This window comes from Papio anubis, chromosome 11 (assembly GCF_008728515.1).
Source record: "Papio anubis isolate 15944 chromosome 11, Panubis1.0, whole genome shotgun sequence".
NCBI lineage: Eukaryota > Metazoa > Chordata > Mammalia > Primates > Cercopithecidae > Papio > Papio anubis.
Window position 1 is genome coordinate 17,631,570 of NC_044986.1, and position 14,201 is coordinate 17,645,770.

A 14,201-nucleotide genomic window follows, 5' to 3' on the forward strand; every position below is an offset into this window, starting at 1 on the left:
CCAAGATGGCTTTGCAGGAGTTAGTCCACATGACTGATCTCATGGGCTGCTGTTGAGTGTTTGTGGCTTTTCCAAGCACATGGTACAAGTTACAGTCGGCTCTAACATTCTGGGGTCTGAAGGATGGTGGCCCTCTTCTCACAGCTCCACTAGGCAGTGCCCCAGTGAGGACTCTGTGTAGGAGCTCCAACCCGACATATCCCCTCTGCAGTGCCCTAGGAAAGTTTCTACATGAGGGCTCCAACCTGCAGTCCAGCCAGCTTCTGCCTGGACATCCAAGCTTTCTCACACATCCTCTGAAATCTAGGCAGAGGCTCCCAAGCCTCAAATCTTGCACTGTGTGCATCTACAGGCTTGAAACCATGTGGAAGCCACCAAGGCTTATGGCTTGCACCCTTTGTAGCAGTGGCATGAGCTGTACCTGGGTCCTTTTAGCCATGGCTAGAGCTGGAGTGACTAGGATGTGGGGAGCAGTGTCCCAAGGTTGCACAAGGCTATAAGCCTGGGCCTCACCCATGGAAGCACACTTTCCTCTAAGGCCTCTAGGCCTGTGATAGGAGGGGTTTCCATGAAGGTCTCTGAAATGCCTTTGAGGCATTTTCCCCATGGTCTTGGCTACTAGTACGTGGCTCCTCTTTACTTCTGCAAATTTCTGTAGTCTGCTTGAATCCCCCTACCTGCCCAAAAATGGGTTTTCTTTTCTACCACATGGTTGGGCTGTAAATTTTCCCAAATTGTATGCCCTGCTTTCTTTGTAAATATAACTTCCAGTTTCAAGTCATTTATTTGTTTATGCATATGAGTGTAGGCGATTAGCTGCAGCCAGGCCACAACTTGAATGCTTTGTTGCTTAGAAATTTCTCCCACCAGATAACCTAAATCATCATTACAAAGTTCAAAGTTCCACAGATCACTAGGGCAGCAACACAATGCAGTTAATTTCTTTGCTAAGGAACAAAAGTGAACTCTGCTCCAGTTCTCAATGAGTTTCTCATTTCCAACTGAGATCTCATCAGTCTCACCTTTACTGTCCATATCACTATCATCATTTTTGTCATAACAGTTTAACAAGTCTCTAGGAAGTTCCAAACTTTCCTTCAACTTCCTGTCTTCTGAGGCCTCCACACTCTTTCAACCACTGCCCATTACCCAGTCCCAAAGTTCCTTCCACATTTTCAGGTATCTTTATAGCAATGCCTCCTTTGATACCAATTTTCTGTATTAGTCCATTCTCATATTGCTATAAAGAAATACCTGTGACTGGGTAATTTATAAAGTAAATGGGTTTACTTGGCTCACAGTTCTGCAGGTTGTACAGGAAGATTTGCAACATCTGCTTGGCTACAATCATAGCAAAAGCTGAAGGGGAACTGGTGCCTTGCAAAGCTGAAACAGGAGGAAGAAAGACAGTGAGGAGGTCCTACACATTTTTAAATGACAAGATCTCGTGAGCACTCACTATCATGAGTATGGCACTGATGAGGAAATCTACCTCCATGCTCCAATCACCTCCAACCAGGCCCTACCTCCAACAATGGGGATTACATTTCAACATTAGATTTGGATGGAGACACAAATCCAAACCATATCAAGTATCAAGTCATATCTAAAGGAATCTCTATCAGACTAATAGCAGATTTCTCAACAGAAACTACACACTCCAGAAGAGAATGAGATTATATATTATATATATAATTATACATTATATTCAAAAGAAAAAAAAAGCATTCAACCAAGAATATTATACCTGACAAAGCTGTCTCTTCAGAAATGTGCAGAGATTTGCTTGTTGATAGCTCAGACAAGCAAAAACTGAGGGAATTCATCACAACTGGACCAGCCCTACAAGAAATTATTTTAAAAATCCTATATCTGGAAGCAAGAAGACAATATATATTATTATAAAAACACCCAAAAAGCATAAAAAATACTGGTATAGCAGATACCCAAATGAGAAAGAAAAAGGAATCAAATGTTATCATTGCAGAAAACCACCAAACCACAAAAATAATAAAAGGAAGAAAAAACCAAAGGATATACACAATAATCAGAAAATGATTAACAAAATGACAGGAATATGTTTCAACAGAAAAGTAAAAACCTTGAATGTAAACACTTTAAATTCCCAACAGAACTGCTGAATTGACTTAAAAAAAAACAAGACCCAACAATATTATGGCTATGAGGAACTCACTTCACCTCCAAAGGCACACATAGACATAAAGTGAAGAGATGAAAAAAAGATATTCCAGGCAAATGGAAAACAAAAGCATGCAGGAGTACTATACTTACATCAGACAAAATAGATATTTTAAGTCAAAGAACAAAAGGGACAAATAAGGTAATCATATAATGATAAAGAGATCAGTTTGGCAACAAAATACAACAATTGTAAATGCACACACACACACACACAGGAGCACACAGATGTATAAAGCAAATATTATTAGAATCAAAGACAGATATAGACAGCAATATAGTAACAGTTGGAAACTTGAACACTCTACTTTCAGCATTGGACAGATTATCTAGACAGAAAATCAAAAAATAATCATCAGACTTAAACTGCATTATAGACCAAATAAACCTAACAGACATATACAGAATATTTCAGCCAAGAGCTGCAGAAAACAATCTTCTCTTCAGTGCATCAAACATTCTCCAGGAGAGAACATATGTTAGGCCATGAAACAAGCAGCAACAAATATTGAAAAATCAAAAATCAAAATCACATCACATATTTTCTTAGATCACAAAGGAGTAAAACTGGAAACGAATAACGTGAAGAACTCTGGAAATTGTAGAAATACACTGAAATTAAACGACATGCTCCAGAATGACTGATGGGTCATGGAAGACATTAAGGAGAAAAAAAAATCTTGAAACAAGTGAAAATAGAAAACAACATCCCAAAACCTAGAGTATACAGCAAAAGCAGTACTATGAGGGATGTTTATAGCAACAGAAACCTACATCATAAAAGTAGAAAGATTTTAAATAAATGAGGTAGAGATGCACCTCAAGGAACAAAAAAAGCAAGAAGAAACCAAACCCCAAATTAGTAGAAAAAAAAAATAATAAAGATCAGAACAGAACGAAACAAAAGACAAAAACAAAAAAAAAAAAAAAAAAACCCCACATAATACAAGATCAGCAAAACAAAAATCTGGTTATTTGAAAAGATAAACAAAAATCAATAAATTATTAGCCAGAGTAAGAAAAAAAACAGTGGAGATCCAAATAAATACAATCAGAAATGAAACAGGAGATAGTACAACTGATATCATAAAATTGCAAAAACATCCTGTAGAAAAAAATATGAACTAGAAAACCTCAAGAAAATGAATAAATTCTAGGACACATAAAACTTACCAAGATTGAACCAAGAAGAAATAGAAAACCCGAACATATATAAAATCAGTAACTGGATTGAACCAGTAATAGTCTTCTAATAACAAAATACTCAGTACCTGATGGGTTCACTGCTGAATTCTAAACAACCTTTAAAAAATAACTAACACAAATTCTTCTCTAATTATTCCAAAAAACTGATGAAGAAGGAATTTTTTCTAATTCGTTTTATGAGGCTAGCATTAGCCTGAAACTAAAAATAAACAAGAATACAACAAAATAAGAAAACTATAGGCAAAAACCCCTGATGAATACAGATGCAAAAATCAACAGAAATACTAGCAAAGTGAATCTAACACAGCATCAACAAGATTATACACAATAATACAGTGGGATTTATATGAGGGATGTAGGGGTGTTTCAACATGTGCAAATAATTAAACATGGAACATCACATCAGAGAATAAAGAACAAACAACACGATAATCTCAACAGACATAGGCAAAACATTTGATAAAGATATCTCTTTATTGCCTGTCTAACGTCTGCAACAGCAAGACTCCTAATAGAATAATATTGGTCCAGTTTTGTTAAAATGATAGCCAACACCTTTGGAACTGACAAAATGGTACTTACCAATAGACTTCAGGCAAAATTTAACCAGAGATCCACGGCTTTCAAACATCCTTGTTGCTCTATTTTGCTAAAATGTTTTTAAAACTGACTCAAAATTTGCTGACCATCCTCACTGATGTGAGACGAGATGAACAATCAGGACAAGATCATCCCAGCACTGAGAAATAAAACCTAACTATGAGATGCTTGAGATGGTTGATCAGCAACGCTTTTAGAGAAAGACCTTGATCAAATGAGGAAATGTGAAAGTTGTCAGGATCAAAATGGAGTCATTTGTGTCAAACTTGGACTCCACAAATGGAGTCATTTGTGTCAAAAATCAAGCTGGTAGGTTAGGAAGGGAGGGCCCTCATGCACGCACGCCTGTAATAAGAACTATTACAAATAACATCTGAAAGTCTCTTACTTGTACATATGCCTGTAACAAGAACTTTTGCCAAGGACTTTTCAAACTGCATCTTGCTAGATGAGTCACAAGGACAGCTAGCTGAATACATAAGAAGACTTGCCTAACACACTGTCTCCACAGTGACCTGGCATCAACTCCTGTGATAAGCCACTGTCATCAATATTTTCTTTGTTTTAAAACAAATTATGTTCACTTTTTCCTTAGAAAGCTTCCTCTTGTATCAAACTTTTTGGCTATGCCTATGATTCCCCATAGTCCACATATCCTGGATTAGTATCTATACTGCACACTCCGGAATAGAATGAGTATCTTTAGATAATCTCTGTTATTTAGGTTGACAGTATGTTAGTAAACGTTGCGGCAAGAAAGAAGTTGCACACTAAAACTGGTTATTATGGTGAGTTTATTGAAAGAACAGTTTTAACAAAGGCCAAACTTCCTTGGTTGTCTTTTTTTTTTTTTTTTTTCTTTTGAGATGGGGTTTCACTCTTGTTGCCCTGGCTAGAGTACAATGACACAATCTCAGCTCACTCAACCTCTGCCTCCCAGGTTCAAGCGATTCTCCTGCCTCAGCCTCCCAAGTAGCTGGGATTACAGGCGTCCACCACAACACCTGGCTAATTTTTTGTATTTTTAGTAGAGATGGGGTTTCACCATGTTGGTCAGGCTGGTCTCGAACTCCTAACCTCAGGTGATCCACTTGCCTCGGCCTCCCAAAGTGCTGGAATTACAGGTGTGGGCCACCGTGACCAGCCCTCAGTTGTTTTCTTATTTTCCAATTCCCCCTTCCTCTTAGTTTTTGGCCTTGTAATTACTATCTCTCTTGTCAATTTAGTTCTTTGATGCTATTAATAAATTTTTTTAAATTGCATCCAGTATTTTAAAATTTACTGGAAAGGTTGCTCTGATTAACATATCCCATTAATAAAATTCCCTACATTACTGGCCTTGATTTTTTGGGATGAAATATTATCCTAAATTATAAATTATGTTTCAAAGAATATTAATCATCTTAATATTAATAAACTTTCATGTCTATATGCATTAGATGACAACTGATAGCATTTAAGGAAACATATCACACCATTTAACTATTAATATTGGCTTTTTAAATCAATTAAAAATGAGTTATAAAAAATACTTATTTCCTCACTACAAATATCTTCACAGTAGAATATAAACACCTGAAAGACAGTAGTTAATAAATAATTTATAAGTTTACTTAATACATATGCTAAACCTATTGAATTATATCATCCTAAGAGGAAACAAAATAACTATTCTATCGATTTATGTTTTCTAAAATATCTAACTCTGTTTAACTTTAAATGTTCTATTTTGACAATACCCAACCAATAATATCTGAAGTAGAATCTAAACAACCCAAGATAAGTTAAACAAAAATTGCTCTCCAAAGGAAATGTATGTATTGTGTAACCCTGAAATACTCCTTATAATTAAGGATTGCACATTAGATATAAAATTATTTTTCCATTGTTCTTATGATTTACCTTATTTATGTCACATGTATTAATCTGCTTATTTAACAACTCAATTTCATGGGCAATTAAACAATACCCACAGAGGTATACAAATGTCCAGTCCAGTCAGTTCCATTTTAAGCTGTTCTTTCACTAATTTTATCAAGAGGTATATAGTTAAAAAAAGAAAAGCTCTTTGAAAATTACTGTGTTGGCTGGAAAAGATTCATATTTTGAAACTCTAAATTTGTGTAATATATCATGTACATGTTTAAAATTTTAGAACAAATTAATGTTTATATTTGTTATTTTCCCTTCAGGGTAATCTCTATTAATTTAAAAAGTTATAATGATAATAGTCTTCATTCTGCCATTTTGAAGGTTCCTTAAGTATATAACTCAAGTCGATGATACTTACTTGAACTTCAATAAAAAAGAATCAACTTTGGTTTCCTTAGCTTTGACATGCAATCCGATTTAACAATAATTGCTAAATAACATTTATCATGTGCTTAGACAAGGTAAGCACTGTTCTAAGACCTCTACATACAACAATTTATTTATTGTTGACACAACTTTATAACTGAGGTACTATTATTTTCCCTGATTCATAGACTTAAAAAATGGGCATAAAAGACATTTAATAACATGATTGAAAAACTGGCTCTAAGCCACCATGCTATTCTGTCTCTATTAAAGGTTAATCATAACCAAAATTAATTCACTCATAAGAATAAAATTATAAATAGCTGCAAGTATCATTCTGGGGAGTGCTCAGGCAAGAAATGAAAAATTCTTGATGAGGCACTGACTCATCACTTCTATAGAGATAAGCTACCAAGAGAAAAAATAAAGGTTTTTTTGTAGTCATATAGATTTGATAATGCAAAACTATTATCATAGAAATCAATTGCTGTCATTTGTTTATTAGATTTCCTCTATTTGCTACTAAAATTTGGTTTTACTGCAAGTTTGGAAAGGCCACAGACTGTATGAGAGTGTAGCAGTTAAGAGCATAGTTTCTAAAATAGTGACACCCTGGGTTTGCATTGTGGTTGCTCCATTACTACCTATGTTATCTTGATAGTTACATAACCTCTACAAGCTTCATTTATAAAATGAGGATAATAATTTTATTCATCTCACAAACTGAAAGTTTTAGAAAGTTGAAAGAAAAATGAAAGTTTATTTTAGAAAGTATTTAGCATAGAATATAGCATAATACAAGGTAAGAGTAAGTTTATTTCTATTGTCAGTTATCTATTTCTATGGTCAGTTATCTTATGTCCACATGATTATACTCACAAAAACTACATCTCACAAAATCAGCATCCATAAACCCACTTGTCCCAAATGTACAGAGTGGGCCACAGACATTTAAGAACAAATCTATCCTCCTTCCACTTATGTTGAGGGATCTATAGATGCCAGATCTTTTACACTTTACCTCTCCTCAGTGTAACCAAGTATTTGAATCTCAGATTCACCCCTTTCTGTCTCATATTAACAGTGCCAAAATTTGAGATTTTATCCCCTGCTTCCCCCCACAACACACTGCCCATTTCCCTATTTTCAGGCACTGTGTTAAAAAAAAAATGAATAGGAGAAAGCAGGCAAAATAATCACACTTGTGCAGAGTAGGTGTAATAAAATACATTTGTGTATATTTCAGAACACAGAAAAACAAAATGTGAGTTCTTAAAGGACTGACACCATTTTAATGATTATTACAAAATAGTGATTCATAAAAACAAAGATTTATTTGGTTATTTAATATTTTTAACTCTAACTCTAAATTAAGCATTCTTAATTTATAATAATGGCCTATATTACTTCAACTCAGGAGTCAGGGTAAAGTTCCCTGTGGGTGTAACTTCCGGTGCTTCACAGCAGAGTGTCTTTCCTTGAAAGTTCCTCAGCAGTGCTCTCAACTGCACCCATCCTGGCTACTCCACTGACAAATACTCAGTGTACTCTACATCATGTCAGCAGGGTGCGGGAGAACTAAAGAAACGGTGATGCTTCTGGAGACAGCTCTGTTAATTTTGACCAAGTGAAGACTCTACAGCCCTATTACAATTATATCTTTAACAAATAATTCGGAATTTTCACCAACCATAACTCACATGAATTAGTGTTAACCCATTTTAATAACATTAAAATAGATAAACATTTCAACTTAACTTACATATTTTATTTAAAGATATTTATTAGCAATAAAATATTTTATATTAATAATACAAGTATAGTATTTAGATATACATAATCAGTAAGCTCATGCTATCCAAACAATTGGAAATTTAAAAATAATCCCCAGTAACTATTACAATTTGAATACAGCAAAGTAAACAAAAGCTTGAAGCGATTTTTTTTTCAATTTTGTCTACTAGGAGTTATAACTATTGAGGAACTTATTGTTTCCAAATAAAAGTCCAAAGCGTATTTTTGACAGTGAGAACAGAGAAAAGCCAAAGTTGTCTAGCTTTAACCTGTGGGTACTCTTGCTGAACCTAATCCTTTGAAGAACTAACGTTTTCGTAATAGGTAAATAATTTTAATTTTCCAACAATGAAAACACTTCTATTTAGTGGCAGTGATGTATATTCTTGATATATTATGTATTTTACTTTACATATCCTTAATAATAAAAAATCTAGTGATTGTCCATGTATGATAATTAAAGTGACCGAAAATATGAATGCATACTTTTAGTAATAACCATGAATCCACTGTGATATATTTGGCCTACTATAACATGTGGTTATAATAAACTTTTGTCCAAAAGTATGGTATGCAGGTGTTTTTGATTCTTCTTATTTGATAGAAATTTTTCAAAATCAAAATTCTGATACAGAACTTCATAGTTCAGATCTGTTTTTCAAATGGTAGTAGCTCTAATAATCTGGAGAATTTCTGAACACCAGAGTTCAGATTTCTGAACTGTACATTTTACTCTTTAAGACTCTTTGTAGATGAGTAGCTATTGGTTATGGATGTGAACTGATGTATATCACATTGCTAGTAACACAGAATTTAAAAGATTTGCAGAGTCTTCTTGAAAAATATCACTGAGTAGTGTAACTTTCATTGCAAATTACCATGTCCTTAAAAACTCTGAAAATGCTAAGGGGAAAGAATAAAGACAATTTACGACATATAAAGGTGGGCTCCAATTGGAAAGGCAGTTGCTACTAAACCAATAGCATATATACTGGTTCCTATTTGATCAATAAAATGTAATTATCCCATGTAAACATTTACAATCAGTATGTACCCTCCTAGGTGAAATTAGATCAACTACAGTAATTGAAAATCTATGAACAATGGCATCTCTAACCTGAGAAAATATATCCAGTGGAAGAAGATGGTGATTTCCATATATGAAGAAGGAATAGGGTTGGCAATGAACCATGAGGTTTTGTGAATAATGAAATTACATCACTAGAATGGTGACTTAGAAATGCTAATCCAAAAGCAGTGAATATTTAATTATATTAGCACTAACTTCGTTATTCTATAACACACTGCAATATTTATATAAGTGATATGCAATCTGCAGAATCTCTATAAATATGAACAAATAAGAATGGAATTGAAGAAAAGATACTGGAATTGGGGTCCAAAAGTCTAGATTTCAGTTCAATATCTGTGACCTTAGGGTACTAACAACAATGAGCTCAATTTCCTCAACTGTAAAAAGAGGGTTATATTTCCTAAACTCTCTACCATATAGAATTGGTATTAGGGCAAACATAACTATTGCTTGTGAAATCAAGCAATTTAAAGTTGTAAATGTTAAAGGATTATATGAATAGGACACAATTACTAAATACATAGCATGAATGGTTATCATATAATGATTATCATTTTTTAAGTAAGTTTTATATCCAGAGATCATAAACAGAAAGAGAATTCAAATAGATCAGATAAATCTAGAGTCTATCTCAAGTTATATTTTCATAGGTAGCAACAAAAAGAACAGTAACTAGATGCTATTTTATTTATTTTAAAAGATGAATTGAAAAATAATAGTTGGTTATTTAAAATACAATTAAATGTAAAAATATGACAGCGTCTTCTTTAAATTTTAATATACATTTGTCTCGAATTTAAAAATGTACCTAAAAAACTTGAAGGAACAGGCTAAGATGACAAGATATTGATTAATAAACAAATTATTGAAAAATACAGATGAATTTCATCATTTTGACCTTGAGTAGAAAGTCATTGAGAAATATCATCACTGCATTAATACATTTAGCAGTGCAAGAAGACAATGTCCCTCATACTTTATCATGCATCACTGAACTGTAACAAGCGCTGACAGTTAGAGAGCATATCTCTAAACATTATGACACCATCTTAGTGACAGCTGAAGAAGAAAACTGAGTACAATCATTGTTTCATATTTACTAGAACAGGCATGGCTAGAAAATATAAAATAAACTGATTTAAAGCATTTGGATAAACGTTTTTAATTCTGGCACTGTAGAAATAAAAATGGTGGGTGCATTTGTTTCGTCTTTTACCATCAGCAATTTATTTTCAAGTCTTATGTATAATACTGTCATGGAAACATCTTTTTAAAAAGTAGTGCTCAATAACCTTGCCCCATTACAAAGCAATTCATGACAAAGATCTTTTGCAGTAGCAATAATATTTGCATAATAATTGCAAGCAAGGAAGAAAAGATTGAAATGCTACAACTGTATTCTAAGGGTTTTCTTTTTCATAAATTAAATTTTCCCAAAAAGCACTTCAAAACCTCATTATTTTATTTCTGAAATTTGTTACTTAAACATTCACTTTTAATGGAATATAATATTCTTGTGTTATACCTTGAAAATGAAAAGCAGATAAGACTACTTCTTAATGAACATTATTGATTGAATATGTTGAACAAGAAGGGATATATTTTCAATGTAGCAATAAATCCAGCATGCAGCTCCCATTAACAGTTTGGCAGCTGTGCATTATTTTTCTATGAGTGTGTTGCTGAAAATGTACATTCCTAGAATCAAATATGCAAGCCTAATGTGTACAATTGCTATCTGAACTTTTGCCTCTCAATTAAAGCGTCTATATGAAAAATATTTGCAAAATATACAACAGTGTACATTTGCAAAAATAACAATCCAAATCATCCCTAATACATTTCAATTCATGTCAGAACAATGTCAGAAAATGAATCTTAGGCTTCTGATACGTAGGAATACAATAAACTCAGATAAAAATATCCTTAATTTTCTTCTTTTTCTCCCTATCCCCACATTTTTTGTTCATTATGCATGCATCTTTCTTACTGATACAGTAAAGATCATCTCACTCATATTTTTGTTTCCAAAAGCTAAGTTATATAGTAACTCAGTCTGTAGGAATTAGGATTACAAATGTTGGAAATACTTAGCATAGGATAAACAGATTGAATTATTATTATTATCATTATTTTGAGACTGATTGTACTCTGTTGCCTAGGTGAATACAGTGGTGCAATCATGTCTTGAATATTTTGATGAATGAGAGTCACTGATATTTTTTCGATCAATTTCTGTATGTGCATACTGAAAGGCACATGTCTATTTAATTATTCACTGTTGTATAATAAAACACGCTGAAATACAAGATGATCTTCGACTTACAATGAGGTTATTTCCCAATAAACCTGCTGTAAATTGAAAATATTGTAAGTTGAAATATATTTAATGCCCTCATAAACCCTTTGCAAAGTCGAAAAAATCAGAAATCAAACTATCATAAGTTAGGGGTCATATGTATAAACATGAAAATAAATGTAAGTAATCTATGCAAAGGTGTAGTATTAAAATACGTATGCTAACTGCAGTTACAGAAATTTCTATTATTAGTTGTCATGTTTGCACATTCCTCAAGAAGTAAGCTTATTCCATCATCAAGATCTAGTATATTATTTGTAAGTAAGAAAGACAAATTACTAACATCAGATGGAGAGCGAAACCAAAAATCCTGCTCCATTTCCAGGGATCAGAACAGATTGCTCCTCGTGAGCAAAAGATGATAGCAACATTGGACGGAGAAAAAACTTTGGCAGTCGAGGTATTATAAGGAGATAACTGTAGTAAAAACATTTAAATTGATGTATGCCTATAAACTTTGTAAAAATGACACTAAATATATATAATCTATATTTGGTACGTAGTTGTTTTGCATAATTAGCCATCTTCTAATATGTCTTTCGTGTTAATTTACGTTAAAATTTAATATTTTAAATAATACAAAATGTTACAATCCTCTATTACTTAGGACCTGTATAAAGCTCATAATTGAGATAAATATCTTTGGTAACATATATTTCAAGTACTCATTTAAGAAAGGAAGAAAATTGCAAATACAAAAATGAAGCAAAATAAGATCTCCACATCTGGCCTTAATTGAGTAACAGAGATCAGATTTAACCTCCTGCCATAAATAACTAGAAAAGTGGAGAGAATCTATGAAAGGCTTGCTTCCGGGTATTAGACAATAGGCAGAGAAGCACAGTGATTCTTTAGAGAAGGGAAACAAATAAAGTGAGTCAACAATTGGCCTATTGTGAATAGTGCTGCAATAAACATACGTGTGCATGTGTCTTTATAGCAGCATAATTTATAATCCTTTGGGTATATCCCCAGTAATGGGCAATAGCAAAGACTTGGAATCAACCCAAATGTCCATCAGTGACAGATTGGATTAAGAAAATGTGGCACATATACACCATGGAATACTATGCAGCCATCAAAAAGGATGAGTTTGTGTCCTTTGTAGGGACATGGATACAGCTGGAATCCATCATTCTTAGCAAACTATCACAAGAACAGAAAACCAAACACCGTGATGTTCTCACCATAGGTGGGAACTGAACAATGAGATCACTTGACCTCGAAGGGGAACATCACACACCGCCTATCATGGGAGGGGAGGGGAGGGATTGCATTGGGAGTTATACCTGATGTAAATGACGAAAGTTGATGGGTGCAGCACACCAACAAGGCACAAGTATACATATGTAAAAAACCTGCACGCTATGCACATGTAATCTCACAACTTTACAGTATAATAATAATAAATAAATTTTAAAAAATAAAAAAATATAAAAAACAAAAAAACAATTGGCCTAGTTCTCTGTCTCGCAGCATAGTATAGCCTGTGATGTAGGAAGGGTAGCCTAAGTGGGAACTGACTTAAGGAGTAAAAAGGTCTAAGTGCAGAAAGGCTGAGTTGTAGGGTGTCAATCAGAAGAGGAGGGATATATGCTGAAAAAGAGCTCTAAATCTCTCTTTGAATTTTTACCGAATCCTAAAAGGCACAAAGGCAGACAAAGTGTGACCAAAAAATGGTGACTTGCACAGTTTCTGAGCTCAGAAAGGGCAGGAAGACAGTGGAGCTCCAACTAGCCACAGTGGAGTCTTTGCCGATCATTCAGAGTACTCAATAGAGTACTTTTGCTGATCATTCAGAAAATTCAAAAAGGATATACCTCAATAGTAGGCTGAATTCTAGGAAAAAAGGACAGTCAAGGCTTTCAAAAACAAGCCGCAAAAGAATTAAACCTAATCACAAGTAACTTCACTGTCTAGCAGAATAAAACTCAATGCTTATTAAAAATACAACCAAAATCATACACTCAGTAATGTAAATTTACAAAAATAATGTAAAAATATAGAATGTCTTGAATCAAATAAAAGTTTCTTTGACCAAGAAGCAGGAAATTGACTATAATGAGGGAAAAATAAGTCAGTAAAAAAAAAATAGACCCAGAAATGTCATCTAAAGAATGACATAGTATATGCAGATGAACAGATACAAGATAGAAGACATTTTTCAAGAAAAACTAGACAAAGATGAAAAAGAAAAGACATTTTTAAGGACCTCCAAGAGGTCTGCCTAGAATTCTATAACAATAAAAATATCTTTGAAAACTGAAGGCAAAATAAAATATTTTCCATATTAAGTGGAAAGAATCTGTTGCCAACCTATCTGAACTAATGAAAACACCAAAGAAACTTTTTCACGAGTAAGGAAAATGATTCTAGCTAAAATCATTTTTAGCTGGACAAAGCAATGGAGAGCAAAGGATAGGGTAAATATTTAGATAAATGTAAAAACTTTTTCATCTCAAAATTTCACTTGAATGAGATTTGATGCCTGTTTATTATGATGCTTGTAACACATATATAAGTTAAACGTACGACACAATGGTATAAGGTACAGGTGGGCGAAATAAATTGTCAGAAGTTTAATACACTGAAATGTAAATAAATTATAAGTTTCTTAAAATTTTAAATATGAGGGTAGACTCTAGTGATATA

General features: G+C 33.5%; 1 protein-coding gene across 6 annotated transcripts in view; it reads right to left on the reverse strand.

Annotated features, from left to right (window-relative positions):
* Positions 1-14,201, reverse strand: part of ATRNL1 (attractin like 1) — an 832,634-nt gene that overhangs the window by 332,436 nt on the left and 485,997 nt on the right. The gene's annotated exons all lie outside the window — the stretch shown is intronic.